Here is a 23,285-nt window from a genome sequence, read left to right on the forward strand (position 1 = left end):
AAGGGTCATCGGGGTATTTTGGGTATCCATGGTCTTTTCGGATCTTCAGGATATTTTGGGTCTTCGTGGTTTTTAAGGGTCTTTGGGGTATTTTGGAAATTTTTGGTCTTCATGTCTTTTGGATCTTTAAGTGTCTACAGGGTCTTTTGGATCTTCAGGGTATTTTGGATCTTCGGGATCTTTTGGGTATTATGGGTCTTCGTGGTCTTTTGGGTCTTTTAGGGTATTTGGGGTATTTTGGGTCTTCAGGATATTTTGGAAATTTTTGGTCTTCATGTCTTTTGGATCTTTAAGTGTCTTCAGGGTCTTTTGGATCTTCAGGGTATTTTGGATCTTCGGGATCTTTTGGGTAGTATGGGTCTTCAAGGTCTTTTGGGTCTTTTAGGGTATTTGGGGTATTTTAAGAATTTTGGGTCTTCATGTCTTTTGGATCTGTAAGTATCTTCAGGGTCTTCAGGATGTTTTGGGTATTATGGGTCTTCGGGGTATTTTGGATCTTTAAGGTCTTCAGGGTCTTTTGGGTCTTCAGGGTATGTTGGGTCTTCATGGTCTTTTGGAACGTCAAGTGTCTTCAGGGTATTTTGTCTTGGATGCGTGTCAGTAACTTATTTTTAGGGTGTGACACACTTTAGAAGTGTCAGGATGGCCGAGTGGTCTAAGGCATGAGACTCAAGGCCTTCAAGCATTTCCATGTGCTTCCCTGGGCGTGCATTCTGGTCTCCCCATGGAGGCATGGGTTCGAATCCCACCTCTGACACTATTTTCTTTCTAATGTAATTATAAAAATTTTCGTCGAGCCATATTATTTTGCAGAGATGGACATGAACGCCAGATCCACAACCACGGTCAGTCACAGATCCACATCAGTGGATTTATATCAATTTATGGATTCACAACCTCGGTTGCATTCAGGCAGTCAGACCCAGTTGGTCTCGCAGATCTTTGCACACGAACACACACACGCACATGCACACGAACACACACACGCACATACACACCCACACTCTCAAACGCATGCACACTCAAACATACACACACACGCACACACACAAACATCTTTCTCCAATCACCTCATCCTCATCCGTTCCCTCTTTGCTCTCATTTTCACCCTCACCATTCGACTCCTCACCTCCACCCAAATCACGCTTCCCTCACACTCGACTAACTCAGACTTCACAGTTCACACTCGACGAACTCATTTTTCACACTCGACTAACTCAGACCTCACAGTTCACACTCAACTAACTCATTTTTCACAATCGACTCACTCATCCCTCACACTGTGGGTCTTCAGGGTCTTCAGCATCTTTTGCATATATTGTGTCTTCGGGATATTTTGGGGCTTTTTGGGTTTGAAGGGTCATCGGGGTATTTTGGGTATCCGTGGTCTTTTCGGATCTTCGGGATATTTTGGGTCTTCGTGGTTTTTAAGGGTCTTTGGGGTATTTTGGGAATTTTTGGTCTTCATGTCTTTTGGTTCTTTAAGTGTCTTCAGGGTCTTTTGGATCTTCGGGGTATTTTGGATCTTCGGGATATTTTGGTTATTATGGGTCTTCGTGGTCTTTTGGGTCTTTTAGGGTATTTGGGGTATTTTGGGTCTTCATGTCTTTTGGATCTGTAAGTGTCTTCAGGGTCTTCAGGATATTTTGGGAATTTTTGGTCTTCATGTCTTTTGGATCTTTAAGTGTCTTCAGGGTCTTTTGGATCTTCTGGGTATTTTGGATCTTCGGGATCTTTTGGGTAGTATGTGTCTTCATGGTCTTTTGGGTCTTTTAGGGTATTTGGGGTATTTTGAGAATTTTGGGTCTTCATGTCTTTTGGATCTGTAAGTGTCTTCAGGGTCTTCAGGATGTTTTGGGTATTATGGGTCTTCGGGGTATTTTGGATCTTTAAGGTCTTCAGGGTATTTTGGGTCTTCAGGGTATGTTGGATCTTCAGGATCTTTTGGGTATTAACGGTCTTCAGGGTATTTTGGGTCTTTGGGGTATTTTGGGCATTTGGGTCTTCATGGCTCTTTTGAAACTTCAAGTGTCTTCAGGGTATTTTGTCTTGGATGCGTGTCAGTAACTTATTTGGAGGGGATGACGCACTTTAGAAGTGTCAGGATGGCCGAGCAGTCTAAGGTGCCAGACTCAAGGCTCTCAAGCTTTCCATGTGCTTCCATGGGTGGGTATTCTGGTCTCCCCATGGAGGCGTGGGTTCGAATCCCACTTCTGACACTATTTTCTTTCTAATGTAATTATAAAAATTTTCGTCGAGCCATATTAATTTGCAAAGATGGACGTGAACGCCAGATCCACAACCACGGTCAGTCACAGATCCACATCAGTGGATATATATCAATTAATGGATTCACAACCTCGGTTGCATTCAGTCAGTCAGACCCAGTTGGTCTCGCAGATCTTTGCACACGAACCCACACGCGCACATACACACCCACACTCTCAAACGCATGCACACTCAAACATACACACACACACGCACACACACAAACATCTTTCTCCTTTCACCTCATCCTCATCCGTTCCCTCTTTGCTCTCATTTTCACCCTCACCACTCGACTCCTCACCTCCACCCAAATCACGCTTCCCTCACACTCGACTAACCCAGAGTTCACAGTTCACACTCGACTAACTCATTTTTCACACTCGACTGACTCAGACCTCACAGTTCACACTCAACTAACTCATTTTTTACAATCGACTCACTCATCCCTCACACTCTGGGTCTTCAGGGTCTTCAGCATCTTTTGCATATATTGGGTCTTCGGGATATTTTGCGGCTTTTTGGGTTTGAAGGGTCATCGGGGTATTTTGGGTATCCATGGTGTTTTCGGATCTTCGGGATATTTTGGGTCTTCGTGGTTTTTAAGGGTCTTTGGGGTATTTTGGAAATTTTTGGTCTTCATGTCTTTTGGATCTTTAAGTGTCTTCAGGGTCTTTTGGATCTTCAGGGTATTTTGGATCTTCGGGATCTTTTGGGTATTATGGGTCTTCGTGGTCTTTTGGGTATTTTAGGGTATTTGGGGTATTTTGGGTCTTCATGTCTTTTGGATCTGTAAGTGTCTTCAGGGTCTTCAGGATATTTTGGGAATTTTTGGTCTTCATGTCTTTTGGATCTTTAAGTGTCTTCAGGGTCTTTTGGATCTTCTGGATCTTTTTGGTAGTATGTGTCTTCATGGTCTTTCGGGTCTTTTAGGGTATTTGGGGTATTTTGAGAATTTTGGGTCTTCATGTCTTTTGGATCCGTACGTGTCTTCAGGGTCTTCAGGATGTTTTTGGTGTTATAGGTCTTCAGGGTATTTTGGATCTTTAAGGTCTTCAGGGTATTTTGGGTCTTCAGGGTATGTTGGGTCTTCAGGATCTTTTGGGTATTATCGGTCTTCAGGGTATTTTGGGTCTTTGGGGTATTTTGGGCATTTTGGGTCTTCATGGTCTTTTGGAACTTCAAGTGTCTTCAGGGTATTTTGTCTTGGATGCGTGTCAGTAACTTATTTTGAGGGTATGACACACTTTCAAAGTGTCAGGATGGCCGAGCAGTCTAAGGCGCCAGACTCAAGGCTCCCAAGCTTTCCATGTGTTTCCATGGAGGCGTGGGTTCGAATCTCACTTCTGACATTATTTTCTTTTTAATGTAATTATAAAAATTTTCGTCGACCCATATTATTTTGCAAAGATGGACATGAACGCCAGATCCACAACCACGGTCAGTCACAGATCCACATCAGTGGATTTATATCAATTAATGGATTCACAACTTCGGTTGCATTCAGGCAGTCAGACCCAGTTGGTCTCGCAGATCTTTGCACACGAACACACACACGCACATACACACCCACAATCTCAAACGCATGCACACTCAAACATACACACACACGCACACACACAAACATCTTTCTCCCATCACCTCATCCTCATCCGTACCCTCTTTGCTCTCATTTTCACCCTCCCCATTCGACTCCTCACCTCCACCCAAATCACGCTTCCCTCACACTCGACTAACTCAGAGTTCACAGTTCACACTCGACTCACTCATTTTTCACACTCGACTAACTCAGACCTCACAGTTCACACTCAACTAACTCATTTTTCACAATCGACTCACTCATCCCTCACACTCTGGGTCTTCAGGGTCTTCAGCATCTTTTGCATATATTGGGTCTTCGGGATATTTTGGGGCTTTTTGGGTTTGAAGGGTCATCGGGGTATTTTGGGTATCCATGGTCTTTTCGGATCTTCGAGATATTTTGGGTCTTCGTGGTTTTTAAGGGTCTTTGGGGTATTTTGGAAATTTTTGGTCTTCATGTCTTTTGGATCTTTAAGTGTCTTCAGGGTCTTTTGGATCTTCAGGGTATTTTGGATCTTCAGGATCTTTTGGGTATTATGGGTCTTCGTGGTCTTTTGGCTCTTTTAGGGTATTTGGGGTATTTTGGGTCTTCAGGATATTTTGGAAATTTTTGGTCTTCATGTCTTTTGGATCTTTAAGTGTCTTCAGGGTCTTTTGGATCTTCAGGTTATTTTGGATCTTCGGGATCTTTTGGGTATTATGGGTCTTCGTGGTCTTTTGGGTCTTTTAGGGTATTTGGGGTATTTTGGGTCTTCATGTCTTTTGGATCTGTAAGTGTCTTCAGGGTCTTCAGGATATTTTGGGAATTTTTGGTCTTCATGTCTTTTGGATCTTTAAGTGTCTTCAGGGTCTTTTGGATCTTCTGGGTATTTTGGATCTTCGGGATCTTTTGGGTAGTATGTGTCTTCATGGTCTTTTGGGTCTTTTAGGGTATTTGGGGTATTTTGAGATTTTGGGTCTTCATGTCTTTTGGATCTGTAAGTGTCTTCAGGGTCTTCAGGATGTTTTGGGTATTATGGGTCTTCGGGGTATTTTGGATCTTTAAGGTCTTCAGGGTATTTTGGGTCTTCAGGGTATGTTGGATCTTCAGGATCTTTTGGGTATTATCGGTCTTCAGGGTATTTTGGGTCTTTGGGGTATTTTGGGCATTTGGGTCTTCATGGTCTTTTGGAACTTCAAGTGTCTTCAGGGTATTTTGTCTTGGATGCGTGTCAGTAACTTATTTGGAGGGTATGACGCACTTTAGAAGTATCAGGATGGCCGAGCAGTCTAAGGTGCCCGACTCAAGGCTCCCCAAGCTTTCCATGTGCTTCCATGGGTGGGTATTCTGGTCTCCCCATGGAGGCGTGGGTTCGAATCCCACTTCTGACACTATTTTCTTTCCAATGTAATTATAAAAATTTTCGTCGAGCCATATTAATTTGCAAAGATGGACGTGAACGCCAGATCCACAACCACGGTCAGTCACAGATCCACATCAGTGGATATATATCAATTCATGGATTCACAACCTCGGTTGCATTCAGTCAGTCAGACCCAGTTGGTCTCGCAGATCTTTGCACACGAACCCACACACGCACATACACACCCACACTCTCAAACGCATGCACACTCAAACATACACACACACGCACACACACAAACAACTTTCTCCCATCACCTCATCCTCATCCGTACCCTCTTTGCTCTCATTTTCACCCTCCCCATTCGACTCCTCACCTCCACCCAAATCACGCTTCCCTCACACTCGACTAACTCAGAGTTCACAGTTCACACTCGACTCACTCATTTTTCACACTCGACTAACTCAGACCTCACAGTTCACACTCAACTAACTCATTTTTCACAATCGACTCACTCATCCCTCACACTCTGGGTCTTCAGGGTCTTCAGCATCTTTTGCATATATTGGGTCTTCGGGATATTTTGGGGCTTTTTGGGTTTAAAGGGTCATCGGGGTATTTTGGGTATCCATGGTCTTTTCGGATCTGCGGGATATTTTGGGTCTTCGTGGTTTTTAAGGGTCTTTGGGGTATTTTGGAAATTTTTGGTCTTCATGTCTTTTGGATCTTTAAGTGTCTACAGGGTCTTTTGGATCTTCAGGGTATTTTGGATCTTCGGGATCTTTTGGGTATTATGGGTCTTCGTGGTCTTTTGGGTCTTTTAGGGTATTTGGGGTATTTTGGGTCTTCAGGATATTTTGGAAATTTTTGGTCTTCATGTCTTTTGGATCTTTAAGTGTCTTCAGGGTCTTTTGAATCTTCAGGGTATTTTGGATCTTTGGGATATTTTGGGTAGTATGGGTCTTCATGGTCTTTTGGGTCTTTTAGGGTATTTGGGGTATTTTGAGAATTTTGGGTCTTCATGTCTTTTGGATCTGTAAGTATCTTCAGGGTCTTCAGGATGTTTTGGGTATTATGAGTCTTCGGGGTATTTTGGATCTTTAAGGTCTTCAGGGTCTTTTGGGTCTTCAGGGTATGTTGGGTCTTCAGGATCTTTTGGGTATTATCGGTCTTCAGGGTATTTTGGGTCTTTTGGGCATTTTGGGTCTTCATGGTCTTTTGGAACTTCAAGTGTCTTCAGGGTATTTTGTCTTGGATGCGTGTCAGTAAATTATTTGGAGGTTGTGACGCACTTTAGGAGTGTCAGGATGGCCGAGTGGTCTAAGGCACCAGATTTAATGCTCTCAACTTTCCATGTGCTTCCATGGGTGGGTGTTCTGGTCTCCTACCATGGAGGCGTGTTCTGGTCTCCTCCATGGAGGCGTGGGTTCGAATCCCACTTCTGACACTATTTTCTTTCTAATGTAATTATAAAAATTTTCGTCGAGCCATATTATTTTGCAAAGATGGACATGAACGCCAGATCCACAACCACGGTCAGTCACAGATCCACATCAGTGGATTTATATCAATTCATGGATTCACAACCTCGGTTGCATTCAGGCAGTCAGACCCAGTTGGTCTCGCAGATCTTTGCACACGAACACACACACGCACATACACACCCACACTCTCAAACGCATGCACACTCAAACATACACACACACGCACACACACAAACATCTTTCTCCTATCACCTCATCCTCATCCGGTCCCTCTTTGCTCTCATTTTCACCCTCACCACTCGACTCCTCACCTCCACCCAAATCACGCTTCCCTCACACTCGACTAACTCAGACTTCACAGTTCACACTCGACTAACTCATTTTTCACACTCGACTAACTCAGACCTCACAGTTCACACTCACTTTAGTGAGTTGGTCTCGCAGATCTTTGCACACGAACACACACACGCACATACACACCCACACTCTCAAACGCATGCACACTCAAACATACACACACACGCACACACGCAAACATCTTTCTCCCATCACCTCATCCTCATCCGTACCCTCTTTTCTCTCATTTTCACCCTCACCACTCGACTCCTCACCTCCACCCAAATCACGCTTCCCTCACACTCGACTAACTCAGACTTCACAGTTCACACTCGACGAACTCATTTTTCACACTCGACTAACTCAGACCTCACAGTTCACACTCAACTAACTCATTTTTCACAATCGACTCACTCATCCCTCACACTGTGGGTCTTCAGGGTCTTCAGCATCTTTTGCATATATTCGGTCTTCGGGATATTTTGGGGCTTTTTGGGTTTGAAGGGTCATCGGGGTATTTTGGGTATCCGTGGTCTTTTCGGATCTTCGGGATATTTTGGGTCTTCGTGGTTTTTAAGGGTCTTTGGGGTATTTTGGAAATTTTTGGTCTTCATGTCTTTTGGTTCTTTAAGTGTCTTCAGGGTCTTTTGGATCTTCAGGGTATTTTGGATCTTCGGGATCTTTTGGGTATTATGGGTCTTCGTGGTCTTTTGGGTCTTTTAGGGTATTTGGGGTATTTTGGGTCTTCATGTCTTTTGGATCTGTAAGTGTCTTCAGGGTCTTCAGGATATTTTGGGAATTTTTGGTCTTCATGTCTTTTGGATCTTTAAGTGTCTTCAGGGTCTTTTGGATCTTCTGGGTATTTTGGATCTTCGGGATCTTTTGGGTAGTATGTGTCTTCATGGTCTTTTGGGTCTTTTAGGGTATTTGGGGTATTTTGAGAATTTTGGGTCTTCATGTCTTTTGGATCTGTAAGTGTCTTCAGGGTCTTCAGGATGTTTTGGGTATTATGGGTCTTCGGGGTATTTTGGATCTTTAAGGTCTTCAGGGTATTTTGGGTCTTCAGGGTATGTTGGATCTTCAGGATCTTTTGGGTATTAACGGTCTTCAGGGTATTTTGGGTCTTTGGGGTATTTTGGGCATTTGGGTCTTCATGGCTCTTTTGGAACTTCAAGTGTCTTCAGGGTATTTTGTCTTGGATGCGTGTCAGTAACTTATTTGGAGGGTATGACGCACTTTAGAAGTGTCAGGATGGCCGAGCAGTCTAAGGTGCCAGACTCAAGGCTCTCAAGCTTTCCATGTGCTTCCATGGGTGGGTATTCTGGTCTCCCCATGGAGGCGTGGGTTCGAATCCCACTTCTGACACTATTTTCTTTCTAATGTAATTATAAAAATTTTCGTCGAGCCATATTAATTTGCAAAGATGGACGTGAACGCCAGATCCACAACCACGGTCAGTCACAGATCCACATCAGTGGATATATATCAATTAATGGATTCACAACCTCGGTTGCATTCAGTCAGTCAGACCCAGTTGGTCTCGCAGATCTTTGCACACGAACCCACACGCGCACATACACACCCACACTCTCAAACGCATGCACACTCAAACATACACACACACACGCACACACACAAACATCTTTCTCCTTTCACCTCATCCTCATCCGTTCCCTCTTTGCTCTCATTTTCACCCTCACCACTCGACTCCTCACCTCCACCCAAATCACGCTTCCCTCACACTCGACTAACCCAGAGTTCACAGTTCACACTCGACTAACTCATTTTTCACACTCGACTGACTCAGACCTCACAGTTCACACTCAACTAACTCATTTTTTACAATCGACTCACTCATCCCTCACACTCTGGGTCTTCAGGGTCTTCAGCATCTTTTGCATATATTGGGTCTTCGGGATATTTTGCGGCTTTTTGGGTTTGAAGGGTCATCGGGGTATTTTGGGTATCCATGGTGTTTTCGGATCTTCGGGATATTTTGGGTCTTCGTGGTTTTTAAGGGTCTTTGGGGTATTTTGGAAATTTTTGGTCTTCATGTCTTTTGGATCTTTAAGTGTCTTCAGGGTCTTTTGGATCTTCAGGGTATTTTGGATCTTCGGGATCTTTTGGGTATTATGGGTCTTCGTGGTCTTTTGGGTATTTTAGGGTATTTGGGGTATTTTGGGTCTTCATGTCTTTTGGATCTGTAAGTGTCTTCAGGGTCTTCAGGATATTTTGGGAATTTTTGGTCTTCATGTCTTTTGGATCTTTAAGTGTCTTCAGGGTCTTTTGGATCTTCTGGATCTTTTTGGTAGTATGTGTCTTCATGGTCTTTTGGGTCTTTTAGGGTATTTGGGGTATTTTGAGAATTTTGGGTCTTCATGTCTTTTGGATCCGTACGTGTCTTCAGGGTCTTCAGGATGTTTTTGGTGTTATAGGTCTTCAGGGTATTTTGGATCTTTAAGGTCTTCAGGGTATTTTGGGTCTTCAGGGTATGTTGGGTCTTCAGGATCTTTTGGGTATTATCGGTCTTCAGGGTATTTTGGGTCTTTGGGGTATTTTGGGCATTTTGGGTCTTCATGGTCTTTTGGAACTTCAAGTGTCTTCAGGGTATTTTGTCTTGGATGCGTGTCAGTAACTTATTTTGAGGGTATGACACACTTTCAAAGTGTCAGGATGGCCGAGCAGTCTAAGGCGCCAGACTCAAGGCTCCCAAGCTTTCCATGTGTTTCCATGGGTGGGTATTCTGGTCTCCCCATGGAGGCGTGGGTTCGAATCTCACTTCTGACATTATTTTCTTTTTAATGTAATTATAAAAATTTTCGTCGACCCATATTATTTTGCAAAGATGGACATGAACGCCAGATCCACAACCACGGTCAGTCACAGATCCACATCAGTGGATTTATATCAATTAATGGATTCACAACTTCGGTTGCATTCAGGCAGTCAGACCCAGTTGGTCTCGCAGATCTTTGCACACGAACACACACACGCACATACACACCCACAATCTCAAACGCATGCACACTCAAACATACACACACGCACACACACAAACATCTTTCTCCCATCACCTCATCCTCATCCGTACCCTCTTTGCTCTCATTTTCACCCTCCCCATTCGACTCCTCACCTCCACCCAAATCACGCTTCCCTCACACTCGACTAACTCAGAGTTCACAGTTCACACTCGACTCACTCATTTTTCACACTCGACTAACTCAGACCTCACAGTTCACACTCAACTAACTAATTTTTCACAATCGACTCACTCATCCCTCACACTCTGGGTCTTCAGGGTCTTCAGCATCTTTTGCATATATTGGGTCTTCGGGATATTTTGGGGCTTTTTGGGTTTGAAGGGTCATCGGGGTATTTTGGGTATCCATGGTCTTTTCGGATCTTCGAGATATTTTGGGTCTTCGTGGTTTTTAAGGGTCTTTGGGGTATTTTGGAAATTTTTGGTCTTCATGTCTTTTGGATCTTTAAGTGTCTTCAGGGTCTTTTGGATCTTCAGGGTATTTTGGATCTTCGGGATCTTTTGGGTATTATGGGTCTTCGTGGTCTTTTGGCTCTTTTAGGGTATTTGGGGTATTTTGGGTCTTCAGGATATTTTGGAAATTTTTGGTCTTCATGTCTTTTGGATCTTTAAGTGTCTTCAGGGTCTTTTGGATCTTCAGGTTATTTTGGATCTTCGGGATCTTTTGGGTATTATGGGTCTTCGTGGTCTTTTGGGTCTTTTAGGGTATTTGGGGTATTTTGGGTCTTCATGTCTTTTGGATCTGTAAGTGTCTTCAGGGTCTTCAGGATATTTTGGGAATTTTTGGTCTTCATGTCTTTTGGATCTTTAAGTGTCTTCAGGGTCTTTTGGATCTTCTGGGTATTTTGGATCTTCGGGATCTTTTGGGTAGTATGTGTCTTCATGGTCTTTTGGGTCTTTTAGGGTATTTGGGGTATTTTGAGATTTTGGGTCTTCATGTCTTTTGGATCTGTAAGTGTCTTCAGGGTCTTCAGGATGTTTTGGGTATTATGGGTCTTCGGGGTATTTTGGATCTTTAAGGTCTTCAGGGTATTTTGGGTCTTCAGGGTATGTTGGATCTTCAGGATCTTTTGGGTATTATCGGTCTTCAGGGTATTTTGGGTCTTTGGGGTATTTTGGGCATTTGGGTCTTCATGGTCTTTTGGAACTTCAAGTGTCTTCAGGGTATTTTGTCTTGGATGCGTGTCAGTAACTTATTTGGAGGGTATGACGCACTTTAGAAGTATCAGGATGGCCGAGCAGTCTAAGGTGCCAGACTCAAGGCTCCCCAAGCTTTCCATGTGCTTCCATGGGTGGGTATTCTGGTCTCCCCATGGAGGCGTGGGTTCGAATCCCACTTCTGACACTATTTTCTTTCCAATGTAATTATAAAAATTTTCGTCGAGCCATATTAATTTGCAAAGATGGACGTGAACGCCAGATCCACAACCACGGTCAGTCACAGATCCACATCAGTGGATATATATCAATTCATGGATTCACAACCTCGGTTGCATTCAGTCAGTCAGACCCAGTTGGTCTCGCAGATCTTTGCACACGAACCCACACACGCACATACACACCCACACTCTCAAACGCATGCACACTCAAACATACACACACACGCACACACACAAACAACTTTCTCCCATCACCTCATCCTCATCCGTACCCTCTTTGCTCTCATTTTCACCCTCCCCATTCGACTCCTCACCTCCACCCAAATCACGCTTCCCTCACACTCGACTAACTCAGAGTTCACAGTTCACACTCGACTCACTCATTTTTCACACTCGACTAACTCAGACCTCACAGTTCACACTCAACTAACTCATTTTTCACAATCGACTCACTCATCCCTCACACTCTGGGTCTTCAGGGTCTTCAGCATCTTTTGCATATATTGGGTCTTCGGGATATTTTGGGGCTTTTTGGGTTTAAAGGGTCATCGGGGTATTTTGGGTATCCATGGTCTTTTCGGATCTGCGGGATATTTTGGGTCTTCGTGGTTTTTAAGGGTCTTTGGGGTATTTTGGAAATTTTTGGTCTTCATGTCTTTTGGATCTTTAAGTGTCTACAGGGTCTTTTGGATCTTCAGGGTATTTTGGATCTTCGGGATCTTTTGGGTATTATGGGTCTTCGTGGTCTTTTGGGTCTTTTAGGGTATTTGGGGTATTTTGGGTCTTCAGGATATTTTGGAAATTTTTGGTCTTCATGTCTTTTGGATCTTTAAGTGTCTTCAGGGTCTTTTGGATCTTCAGGGTATTTTGGATCTTTGGGATATTTTGGGTAGTATGGGTCTTCATGGTCTTTTGGGTCTTTTAGGGTATTTGGGGTATTTTGAGAATTTTGGGTCTTCATGTCTTTTGGATCTGTAAGTATCTTCAGGGTCTTCAGGATGTTTTGGGTATTATGAGTCTTCGGGGTATTTTGGATCTTTAAGGTCTTCAGGGTCTTTTGGGTCTTCAGGGTATGTTGGGTCTTCAGGATCTTTTGGGTATTATCGGTCTTCAGGGTATTTTGGGTCTTTTGGGCATTTTGGGTCTTCATGGTCTTTTGGAACTTCAAGTGTCTTCAGGGTATTTTGTCTTGGATGCGTGTCAGTAAATTATTTGGAGGTTGTGACGCATTTTAGGAGTGTCAGGATGGCCGAGTGGTCTAAGGCACCAGATTTAATGCTCCCAACTTTCCATGTGCTTCCATGGGTGGGTGTTCTGGTCTCCTACCATGGAGGCGTGTTCTGGTCTCCTCCATGGAGGCGTGGGTTCGAATCCCACTTCTGACACTATTTTCTTTCTAATGTAATTATAAAAATTTTCGTCGAGCCATATTATTTTGCAAAGATGGACATGAACGCCAGATCCACAACCACGGTCAGTCACAGATCCACATCAGTGGATTTATATCAATTCATGGATTCACAACCTCGGTTGCATTCAGGCAGTCAGACCCAGTTGGTCTCGCAGATCTTTGCACACGAACACACACACGCACATACACACCCACACTCTCAAACGCATGCACACTCAAACATACACACACACGCACACACACAAACATCTTTCTCCTATCACCTCATCCTCATCCGGTCCCTCTTTGCTCTCATTTTCACCCTCACCACTCGACTCCTCACCTCCACCCAAATCACGCTTCCCTCACACTCGACTAACTCAGACTTCACAGTTCACACTCGACTAACTCATTTTTCACACTCGACTAACTCAGACCTCACAGTTCACACTCACTTTAGTGAGTTGGTCTCGCAGATCTTTGCACACGAACACACACACGCACATACACACCCACACTCTCAAACGCATGCACACTCAAACATACACACACACGCACACACGCAAACATCTTTCTCCCATCACCTCATCCTCATCCGTACCCTCTTTTCTCTCATTTTCACCCTCACCACTCGACTCCTCACCTCCACCCAAATCACGCTTCCCTCACACTCGACTAACTCAGACTTCACAGTTCACACTCGACGAACTCATTTTTCACACTCGACTAACTCAGACCTCACAGTTCACACTCAACTAACTCATTTTTCACAATCGACTCACTCATCCCTCACACTGTGGGTCTTCAGGGTCTTCAGCATCTTTTGCATATATTCGGTCTTCGGGATATTTTGGGGCTTTTTGGGTTTGAAGGGTCATCGGGGTATTTTGGGTATCCGTGGTCTTTTCGGATCTTCGGGATATTTTGGGTCTTCGTGGTTTTTAAGGGTCTTTGGGGTATTTTGGAAATTTTTGGTCTTCATGTCTTTTGGATCTTTAAGTGTCTTCAGGGTCTTTTGGATCTTCAGGGTATTTTGGATCTTCGGGATCTTTTGGGTATTATGGGTCTTCGTGGTCTTTTGGCTCTTTTAGGGTATTTGGGGTATTTTGGGTCTTCAGGATATTTTGGAAATTTTTGGTCTTCATGTCTTTTGGATCTTTAAGTGTCTTCAGGGTCTTTTGGATCTTCAGGTTATTTTGGATCTTCGGGATCTTTTGGGTATTATGGGTCTTCGTGGTCTTTTGGGTCTTTTAGGGTATTTGGGGTATTTTGGGTCTTCATGTCTTTTGGATCTGTAAGTGTCTTCAGGGTCTTCAGGATATTTTGGGAATTTTTGGTCTTCATGTCTTTTGGATCTTTAAGTGTCTTCAGGGTCTTCAGGATGTTTTGGGTATTATGAGTCTTCGGGGTATTTTGGATCTTTAAGGTCTTCAGGGTCTTTTGGGTCTTCAGGGTATGTTGGGTCTTCAGGATCTTTTGGGTATTATCGGTCTTCAGGGTATTTTGGGTCTTTTGGGCATTTTGGGTCTTCATGGTCTTTTGGAACTTCAAGTGTCTTCAGGGTATTTTGTCTTGGATGCGTGTCAGTAAATTATTTGGAGGTTGTGACGCATTTTAGGAGTGTCAGGATGGCCGAGTGGTCTAAGGCACCAGATTTAATGCTCCCAACTTTCCATGTGCTTCCATGGGTGGGTGTTCTGGTCTCCTACCATGGAGGCGTGTTCTGGTCTCCTCCATGGAGGCGTGGGTTCGAATCCCACTTCTGACACTATTTTCTTTCTAATGTAATTATAAAAATTTTCGTCGAGCCATATTATTTTGCAAAGATGGACATGAACGCCAGATCCACAACCACGGTCAGTCACAGATCCACATCAGTGGATTTATATCAATTCATGGATTCACAACCTCGGTTGCATTCAGGCAGTCAGACCCAGTTGGTCTCGCAGATCTTTGCACACGAACACACACACGCACATACACACCCACACTCTCAAACGCATGCACACTCAAACATACACACACACGCACACACACAAACATCTTTCTCCTATCACCTCATCCTCATCCGGTCCCTCTTTGCTCTCATTTTCACCCTCACCACTCGACTCCTCACCTCCACCCAAATCACGCTTCCCTCACACTCGACTAACTCAGACTTCACAGTTCACACTCGACTAACTCATTTTTCACACTCGACTAACTCAGACCTCACAGTTCACACTCACTTTAGTGAGTTGGTCTCGCAGATCTTTGCACACGAACACACACACGCACATACACACCCACACTCTCAAACGCATGCACACTCAAACATACACACACACGCACACACGCAAACATCTTTCTCCCATCACCTCATCCTCATCCGTACCCTCTTTTCTCTCATTTTCACCCTCACCACTCGACTCCTCACCTCCACCCAAATCACGCTTCCCTCACACTCGACTAACTCAGACTTCACAGTTCACACTCGACGAACTCATTTTTCACACTCGACTAACTCAGACCTCACAGTTCACACTCAACTAACTCATTTTTCACAATCGACTCACTCATCCCTCACACTGTGGGTCTTCAGGGTCTTCAGCATCTTTTGCATATATTCGGTCTTCGGGATATTTTGGGGCTTTTTGGGTTTGAAGGGTCATCGGGGTATTTTGGGTATCCGTGGTCTTTTCGGATCTTCGGGATATTTTGGGTCTTCGTGGTTTTTAAGGGTCTTTGGGGTATTTTGGAAATTTTTGGTCTTCATGTCTTTTGGTTCTTTAAGTGTCTTCAGGGTCTTTTGGATCTTCAGGGTATTTTGGATCTTCGGGATCTTTTGGGTATTATGGATCTTCGTGGTCTTTTGGGTCTTTTAGGGTATTTGGGGTATTTTGGGTCTTCATGTCTTTTGGATCTGTAAGTGTCTTCAGGGTCTTCAGGATATTTTGGGAATTTTTGGTCTTCATGTCTTTTGGATCTTTAAGTGTCTTCAGGGTCCTTTGGATCTTCTGGGTATTTTGGATCTTCAGGATCTTTTGGGTAGTATGTGTCTTCATGGTCTTTTGGGTATTTTAGGGTATTTGGGGTATTTTGAGAATTTTGGGTCTTCATGTCTTTTGGATCTGTAAGTGTCTTCAGGATGGTTTGGGTATTATGGGTCTTCAGGGTATTTTGGATCCTTAAGGTCTTCAGGGTATTTTGGGTCTTCAGGGTATGTTGGATCTTCAGGATCTTTTGGGTATTATCGGTCTTCAGGGTATTTTGGGTCTTTGGGGTATTTTGGGCATTTGGGTCTTCATGGTCTTTTGGAACTTCAAGTGTCTTCAGGGTATTTTGTCTTGGATGCGTGTCAGTAACTTATTTGGAGGGTGTGACACACTTTAGAAGTGTCAGGATGGCCGAGTGGTCAAAGGCGCCAGACTCAAGGCTCTCAGGTCTTTCCATGTGCTTCCATGGGTGGGTGTTCTGGTCTCCTCCATGGAGGCGTGGGTTCGAAACCCACTTCTGACACTATTTTCTTTCTAATGTAATTATAAAAATTTTCGTCGAGCCATATTAATTTGCAAAGATGGACGTGAACGCCAGATCCACAATCTCGGTCAGTCACAGATCCACATCAGTGGATATATATCAATTAATGGATTCACAACCTCGGTTGCATTCAGGCAGTCAGACCCAGTTGGTCTCGCAGATCTTTGCACACTAACCCACACACGCACATACACACCCACTCTCTCAAACGCATGCACACTCAAACATACACACACATGCACACACACAAACATCTTTCTCCCATCACCTCATCCTCATCCGTACCCTCTTTGCTCTCATTTTCACCCTCACCACTCGACTCCGCACCTCCACCCAAATCACGCTTCCCTCACACTCGACTAACTCAGAGTTCACAGTTCACACTCGACTCACTCATTTTTCACCCTCGACTAACTCAGTTTTCACACTCGACTAACTCAGAGTTCACAGTTCACACTCGACTCACTCATTTTTCACACTCGACTAACTCAGACCTCACAGTTCACACTCAACTAACTCATTTTTCACAATCGACTCACTCATCCCTCACACTCTGGGTCTTCAGGGTCTTCAGCATCTTTTGCATATATTGGGTCTTTGGGATATTTTGGGGCTTTTTGGGTTTAAAGGGTCATCGGGGTATTTTGGGTATCCATGGTCTTTTCGGATCTTCGGGATATTTTGGGTCTTCGTGGTTTTTAAGGGTCTTTGGGGTATTTTGGAAATTGTTGGTCTTCATGTCTTTTTGATCTTTAAGTGTCTACAGGGTCTTTTGGATCTTCAGGGTATTTTGGATCTTCGGGATCTTTTGGGTATTATGGGTCTTCGTGGTCTTTTGGGTCTTTTAGGGTATTTGGGGTATTTTGGGTCTTCAGGATATTTTGGAAATTTTTGGTCTTCATGTCTTTTGGATCTTTAAGTGTCTTCAGGGTCTTTTGGATCTTCAGGGTATTTTGGATCTCCGGGATCTTTTGGGTAGTATGGGTCTTCATGGTCTTTTGGGTCTTTTAGGGTATTTGGGGTATTTTGAGAATTTTGGGTCTTCATGTCTTTTGGATCTGTAAGTATCTTCAGGGTCTTCAGGATGTTTTGGGTATTATGGGTCTTTGGGGTATTTTGGATCTTTGAGGTCTTCAGGGTCTTTTGGGTCTTCAGGGTATGTTGGGTCTTCAGGATCTTTTGGGTATTATCGGTCTTCAGGGTATTTTGGGTCTTTTGGGCATTTTGGGTCTTCATGGTCTTTTGGAACTTCAAGTGTCTTCAGGGTATTTTGTCTTGGATGCGTGTCAGTAACTTATTTGGAGGGTGTGACGCACTTTAGAAGTGTCAGGATGGCCGAGTGGTTTAAGGCACCAGACTCAAGGCTCTCAACTTTCCATGTGCCTCCATGGGTTGGTATTCTGGTCTCCTACCATGGAGGCGTGGGTTCGAATCCCACTTCTGACACTATTTTCTTTCTAATGTAATTATAAAAAATTTCGTCGAGCCATATTATTTTGCAAAGATGGACATGAACGCCAGATCCACAACCACGGTCAGTCACAGATCCACATCAGTGGATATATATCAATTCATGGATTCACAACCTCGGTTGCATTCAGTCAGTCAGACCCAGTTGGTCTCGCAGATCTTTGCACAAGAACCCACACACGCACATACACACCCACGCTCTCAAACGCATGCACACTCAAACATACACACACACGCACACACACAAACATCTTTCTCCCATCACCTCATCCTCATCAGTACCCTCTTTGCTCTCATTTTCACCCTCCCCATTCGACTCCTCACCTCCACCCAAATCACGCTTCCCTCACACTCGACTAACTCAGAGTTCACAGTTCACACTCGACTCACTCATTTTTCACACTCGACTAACTCAGACCTCACAGTTCACACTCAACTAACTCATTTTTCACAATCGACTCACTCATCCCTCACACTCTGGGTCTTCAGGGTCTTCAGCATCTTTTGCATATATTGGGTCTTTGGGATATTTTGGGGCTTTTTGGGTTTAAAGGGTCATCGGGGTATTTTGGGTATCCATGGTCTTTTCGGATCTTCAGGATATTTTGGGTCTTCGTGGTTTTTAAGGGTCTTTGGGGTATTTTGGAAATTTTTGGTCTTCATGTCTTTTGGATCTTTAAGTGTCTACAGGGTCTTTTGGATCTTCAGGGTATTTTGGATCTTCGGGATCTTTTGGGTATTATGGGTCTTCGTGGTCTTTTGGGTCTTTTAGGGTATTTGGGGTATTTTGGGTCTTCAGGATATTTTGGAAATTTTTGGTCTTCATGTCTTTTGGATCTTTAAGTGTCTTCAGGGTCTTTTGGATCTTCAGGGTATTTTGGATCTTCGGGATCTTTTGGGTAGTATGGGTCTTCATGGTCTTTTGGGTATTTTAGGGTATTTGGGGTATTTTAAGAATTTTGGGTCTTCATGTCTTTTGGATCTGTAAGTATCTTCAGGGTCTTCAGGATGTTTTGGGTATTATGGGTCTTCGGGGTATTTTGGATCTTTAAGGCCTTCAGGGTCTTTTGGGTCTTCAGGGTATGTTGGGTCTTCAGGATCTTTTGGATATTATCGGTCTTCAGGGTATTTTGGGTCTTTTGGGCATTTTGGGTCTTCATGGTCTTTTGGAACGTCAAGTGTCTTCAGGGTATTTTGTCTTGGATGCGTGTCAGTAACTTATTTGGAGGGTGTGACACACTTTAGAAGTGTCAGGATGGCCGAGTGGTCTAAGGCATGAGACTCAAGGCCTTCAAGCATTTCCACGTGCTTCCCTGGGCATGCATTCTGGTCTCCCCATGGAGGCATGGGTTCGAATCCCACCTCTGACACTATTTTCTCTCCAATGTAATTATAAAAATTTTCGTCGAGCCATATTATTTTGCAGAGATGGACATGAACGCCAGATCCACAACCACGGTCAGTCACAGATCCACATCAGTGGATTTATATCAATTTATGGATTCACAACCTCGGTTGCATTCAGGCAGTCAGACCCAGTTGGTCTCGCAGATCTTTGCACACGAACCCACACGCGCACATACACACCCACACTCTCAAACGCATGCACACTCAAACATACACACACACGCACACACACAAACATCTTTCTCCTTTCACCTCATCCTCATCCGTTCCCTCTTTGCTCTCATTTTCACCCTCACCACTCGACTCCTCACCTCCACCCAAATCACGCTTCCCTCACACTCGACTAACCCAGAGTTCACAGTTCACACTCGACTAACTCATTTTTCACACTCGACTGACTCAGACCTCACAGTTCACACTCAACTAACTCATTTTTTACAATCGACTCACTCATCCCTCACACTCTGGGTCTTCAGGGTCTTCAGCATCTTTTGCATATATTGGGTCTTCGGGATATTTTGCGGCTTTTTGGGTTTGAAGGGTCATCGGGGTATTTTGGGTATCCATGGTGTTTTCGGATCTTCGGGATATTTTGGGTCTTCGTGGTTTTTAAGGGTCTTTGGGGTATTTTGGAAATTTTTGGTCTTCATGTCTTTTGGATCTTTAAGTGTCTTCAGGGTCTTTTGGATCTTCAGGGTATTTTGGATCTTCGGGATCTTTTGGGTATTATGGGTCTTCGTGGTCTTTTGGGTATTTTAGGGTATTTGGGGTATTTTGGGTCTTCATGTCTTTTGGATCTGTAAGTGTCTTCAGGGTCTTCAGGATATTTTGGGAATTTTTGGTCTTCATGTCTTATGGATCTTTAAGTGTCTTCAGGGTCTTTTGGATCTTCTGGGTATTTTGGATCTTCTGGATCTTTTTGGTAGTATGTGTCTTCATGGTCTTTTGGGTCTTTTAGGGTATTTGGGGTATTTTGAGAATTTTGGGTCTTCATGTCTTTTGGATCCGTACGTGTCTTCAGGGTCTTCAGGATGTTTTTGGTGTTATAGGTCTTCAGGGTATTTTGGATCTTTAAGGTCTTCAGGGTATTTTGGGTCTTTGGGGTATTTTGGGCATTTTGGGTCTTCATGGTCTTTTGGAACTTCAAGTGTCTTCAGGGTATTTTGTCTTGGATGCGTGTCAGTAACTTATTTTGAGGGTATGACACACTTTCAAAGTGTCAGGATGGCCGAGCAGTCTAAGGCGCCAGACTCAAGGCTCCCAAGCTTTCCATGTGCTTCCATGGGTGGGTATTCTGGTCTCCCCATGGAGGCGTGGGTTCGAATCCCACTTCTGACATTATTTTCTTTTTAATGTAATTATAAAAATTTTCGTCGAGCCATATTATTTTGCAAAGATGGACATGAACGCCAGATCCACAACCACGGTCAGTCACAGATCCACATCAGTGGATTTATATCAATTAATGGATTCACAACTTCGGTTGCATTCAGGCAGTCAGACCCAGTTGGTCTCGCAGATCTTTGCACAAGAACACACACACGCACATACACACCCACACTCTCAAACGCATGCACACTCAAACATACACACACACGCACACACACAAACATCTTTCTCCCATCACCTCATCCTCATCCGTACCCTCTTTGCTCTCATTTTCACCCTCCCCATTCGACTCCTCACCTCCACCCAAATCACGCTTCCCTCACACTCGACTAACTCAGAGTTCACAGTTCACACTCGACTCACTCATTTTTCACACTCGACTAACTCAGACCTCACAGTTCACACTCAACTAACTCATTTTTCACAATCGACTCACTCATCCCTCACACTCTGGGTCTTCAGGGTCTTCAGCATCTTTTGCATATATTGGGTCTTCGGGATATTTTGGGGCTTTTTGGGTTTGAAGGGTCATCGGGGTATTTTGGGTATCCATGGTCTTTTCGGATCTTCGAGATATTTTGGGTCTTCGTGGTTTTTAAGGGTCTTTGCGGTATTTTGGAAATTTTTGGTCTTCATGTCTTTTGGATCTTTAAGTGTCTTCAGGGTCTTTTGGATCTTCAGGGTATTTTGGATCTTCGGGATCTTTTGGGTATTATGGGTCTTCGTGGTCTTTTGGCTCTTTTAGGGTATTTGGGGTATTTTGGGTCTTCAGGATATTTTGGAAATTTTTGGTCTTCATGTCTTTTGGATCTTTAAGTGTCTTCAGGGTCTTTTGGATCTTCAGGTTATTTTGGATCTTCGGGATCTTTTGGGTATTATGGGTCTTCGTGGTCTTTTGGGTCTTTTAGGGTATTTGGGGTATTTTGGGTCTTCATGTCTTTTGGATCTGTAAGTGTCTTCAGGGTCTTCAGGATATTTTGGGAATTTTTGGTCTTCATGTCTTTTGGATCTTTAAGTGTCTTCAGGGTCTTTTGGATCTTCTGGGTATTTTGGATCTTCGGGATCTTTTGGGTAGTATGTGTCTTCATGGTCTTTTGGGTCTTTTAGGGTATTTGGGGTATTTTGAGATTTTGGGTCTTCATGTCTTTTGGATCTGTAAGTGTCTTCAGGGTCTTCAGGATGTTTTGGGTATTATGGGTCTTCGGGGTATTTTGGATCTTTAAGGTCTTCAGGGTATTTTGGGTCTTCAGGGTATGTTGGATCTTCAGGATCTTTTGGGTATTATCGGTCTTCAGGGTATTTTGGGTCTTTGGGGTATTTTGGGCATTTGGGTCTTCATGGTCTTTTGGAACTTCAAGTGTCTTCAGGGTATTTTGTCTTGGATGCGTGTCAGTAACTTATTTGGAGGGTATGACGCACTTTAGAAGTATCAGGATGGCCGAGCAGTCTAAGGTGCCAGACTCAAGGCTCTCAAGCTTTCCATGTGCTTCCATGGGTGGGTATTCTGGTCTCCCCATGGAGGCGTGGGTTCGAATCCCACTTCTGACACTATTTTCTTTCCAATGTAATTATAAAAAATTTCGTCGAGCCATATTAATTTGCAAAGATGGACGTGAACGCCAGATCCACAACCACGGTCAGTCACAGATCCACATCAGTGGATATATATCAATTCATGGATTCACAACCTCGTTTGCATTCAGTCAGTCAGACCCAGTTGGTCTCGCAGATCTTTGCACACGAACCCACACACGCACATACACACCCACACTCTCAAACGCATGCACACTCAAACATACACACACACGCACACACACAAACATCTTTCTCCCATCACCTCATCCTCATCCGTGCCCTCTTTGCTCTCATTTTCACCCTCCCCATTCGACTCCTCACCTCCACCCAAATCACGCTTCCCTCACACTCGACTAACTCAGAGTTCCCAGTTCACACTCGACTCACTCAGACCTCACAGTTCACACTCAACTAACTCATTTTTCACAATCGACTCACTCATCCCTCACACTCTGGGTCTTCAGGGTCTTCAGCATCTTTTGCATATATTGGGTCTTCGGGATATTTTGGGGCTTTTGGGTTTAAAGGGTCATCGGGGTATTTTGGGTATCCATGGTCTTTTCGGATCTGCGGGATATTTTGGGTCTTCGTGGTTTTTAAGGGTCTTTGGGGTATTTTGGAAATTTTTGGTCTTCATGTCTTTTGGATCTTTAAGTGTCTACAGGGTCTTTTGGATCTTCAGGGTATTTTGGATCTTCGGGATCTTTTGGGTATTATGGGTCTTCGTGGTCTTTTGGGTCTTTTAGGGTATTTGGGGTATTTTGGGTCTTCAGGATATTTTGGAAATTTTTGGTCTTCATGTCTTTTGGATCTTTAAGTGTCTTCAGGGTCTTTTGGATCTTCAGGGTATTTTGGATCTCCGGGATCTTTTGGGTAGTATGGGTCTTCATGGTCTTTTGGGTCTTTTAGGGTATTTGGGGTATTTTGAGAATTTTGGGTCTTCATGTCTTTTGGATCTGTAAGTATCTTCAGGGTCTTCAGGATGTTTTGGGTATTATGGGTCTTTGGGGTATTTTGGATCTTTGAGGTCTTCAGGGTCTTTTGGGTCTTCAGGGTATGTTGGGTCTTCAGGATCTTTTGGGTATTATCGGTCTTCAGGGTATTTTG

General features: G+C 43.8%; 11 non-coding genes across 11 annotated transcripts; all 11 read left to right on the top strand.

Annotated features, from left to right (window-relative positions):
- Window positions 1–2,099: 2,099 nt before the first annotated feature.
- TRNAL-CAA (transfer RNA leucine (anticodon CAA)) lies at window positions 2,100–2,219 on the top strand. Its single transcript has 2 exons — window positions 2,100–2,137; window positions 2,174–2,219. It is a non-coding gene; the product is annotated as a tRNA-Leu (tRNA).
- A 4,271-nt stretch (window positions 2,220–6,490) lies between these two features.
- TRNAL-CAA (transfer RNA leucine (anticodon CAA)) lies at window positions 6,491–6,636 on the top strand. Its single transcript has 2 exons — window positions 6,491–6,528; window positions 6,590–6,636. It is a non-coding gene; the product is annotated as a tRNA-Leu (tRNA).
- A 1,618-nt stretch (window positions 6,637–8,254) lies between these two features.
- On the top strand, window positions 8,255–8,374 carry TRNAL-CAA (transfer RNA leucine (anticodon CAA)). The gene is made up of 2 exons: window positions 8,255–8,292; window positions 8,329–8,374. It is a non-coding gene; the product is annotated as a tRNA-Leu (tRNA).
- A 1,302-nt stretch (window positions 8,375–9,676) lies between these two features.
- Window positions 9,677–9,796, top strand: TRNAL-CAA (transfer RNA leucine (anticodon CAA)). The gene is made up of 2 exons: window positions 9,677–9,714; window positions 9,751–9,796. It is a non-coding gene; the product is annotated as a tRNA-Leu (tRNA).
- A 1,477-nt stretch (window positions 9,797–11,273) lies between these two features.
- On the top strand, window positions 11,274–11,394 carry TRNAL-CAA (transfer RNA leucine (anticodon CAA)). Its single transcript has 2 exons — window positions 11,274–11,311; window positions 11,349–11,394. It is a non-coding gene; the product is annotated as a tRNA-Leu (tRNA).
- A 1,273-nt stretch (window positions 11,395–12,667) lies between these two features.
- TRNAL-CAA (transfer RNA leucine (anticodon CAA)) lies at window positions 12,668–12,813 on the top strand. The gene is made up of 2 exons: window positions 12,668–12,705; window positions 12,767–12,813. It is a non-coding gene; the product is annotated as a tRNA-Leu (tRNA).
- Window positions 12,814–14,440: 1,627 nt separating this feature from the next.
- Window positions 14,441–14,586, top strand: TRNAF-AAA (transfer RNA phenylalanine (anticodon AAA)). Its single transcript has 2 exons — window positions 14,441–14,478; window positions 14,540–14,586. It is a non-coding gene; the product is annotated as a tRNA-Leu (tRNA).
- A 1,608-nt stretch (window positions 14,587–16,194) lies between these two features.
- TRNAF-AAA (transfer RNA phenylalanine (anticodon AAA)) lies at window positions 16,195–16,316 on the top strand. Its single transcript has 2 exons — window positions 16,195–16,232; window positions 16,270–16,316. It is a non-coding gene; the product is annotated as a tRNA-Leu (tRNA).
- Window positions 16,317–17,662: 1,346 nt separating this feature from the next.
- On the top strand, window positions 17,663–17,783 carry TRNAL-CAA (transfer RNA leucine (anticodon CAA)). Its single transcript has 2 exons — window positions 17,663–17,700; window positions 17,736–17,783. It is a non-coding gene; the product is annotated as a tRNA-Leu (tRNA).
- A 2,649-nt stretch (window positions 17,784–20,432) lies between these two features.
- Window positions 20,433–20,552, top strand: TRNAL-CAA (transfer RNA leucine (anticodon CAA)). The gene is made up of 2 exons: window positions 20,433–20,470; window positions 20,507–20,552. It is a non-coding gene; the product is annotated as a tRNA-Leu (tRNA).
- Window positions 20,553–22,031: 1,479 nt separating this feature from the next.
- Window positions 22,032–22,151, top strand: TRNAL-CAA (transfer RNA leucine (anticodon CAA)). The gene is made up of 2 exons: window positions 22,032–22,069; window positions 22,106–22,151. It is a non-coding gene; the product is annotated as a tRNA-Leu (tRNA).
- The last annotated feature ends 1,134 nt before the right edge of the window (window positions 22,152–23,285 follow it).

The sequence above is a fragment of the Myxine glutinosa genome, chromosome 8 (genome assembly GCF_964187855.1).
Source record: "Myxine glutinosa chromosome 8, kmMyxGlut1.1, whole genome shotgun sequence".
NCBI classification, from domain to species: Eukaryota; Metazoa; Chordata; class Myxini; order Myxiniformes; family Myxinidae; genus Myxine; species Myxine glutinosa.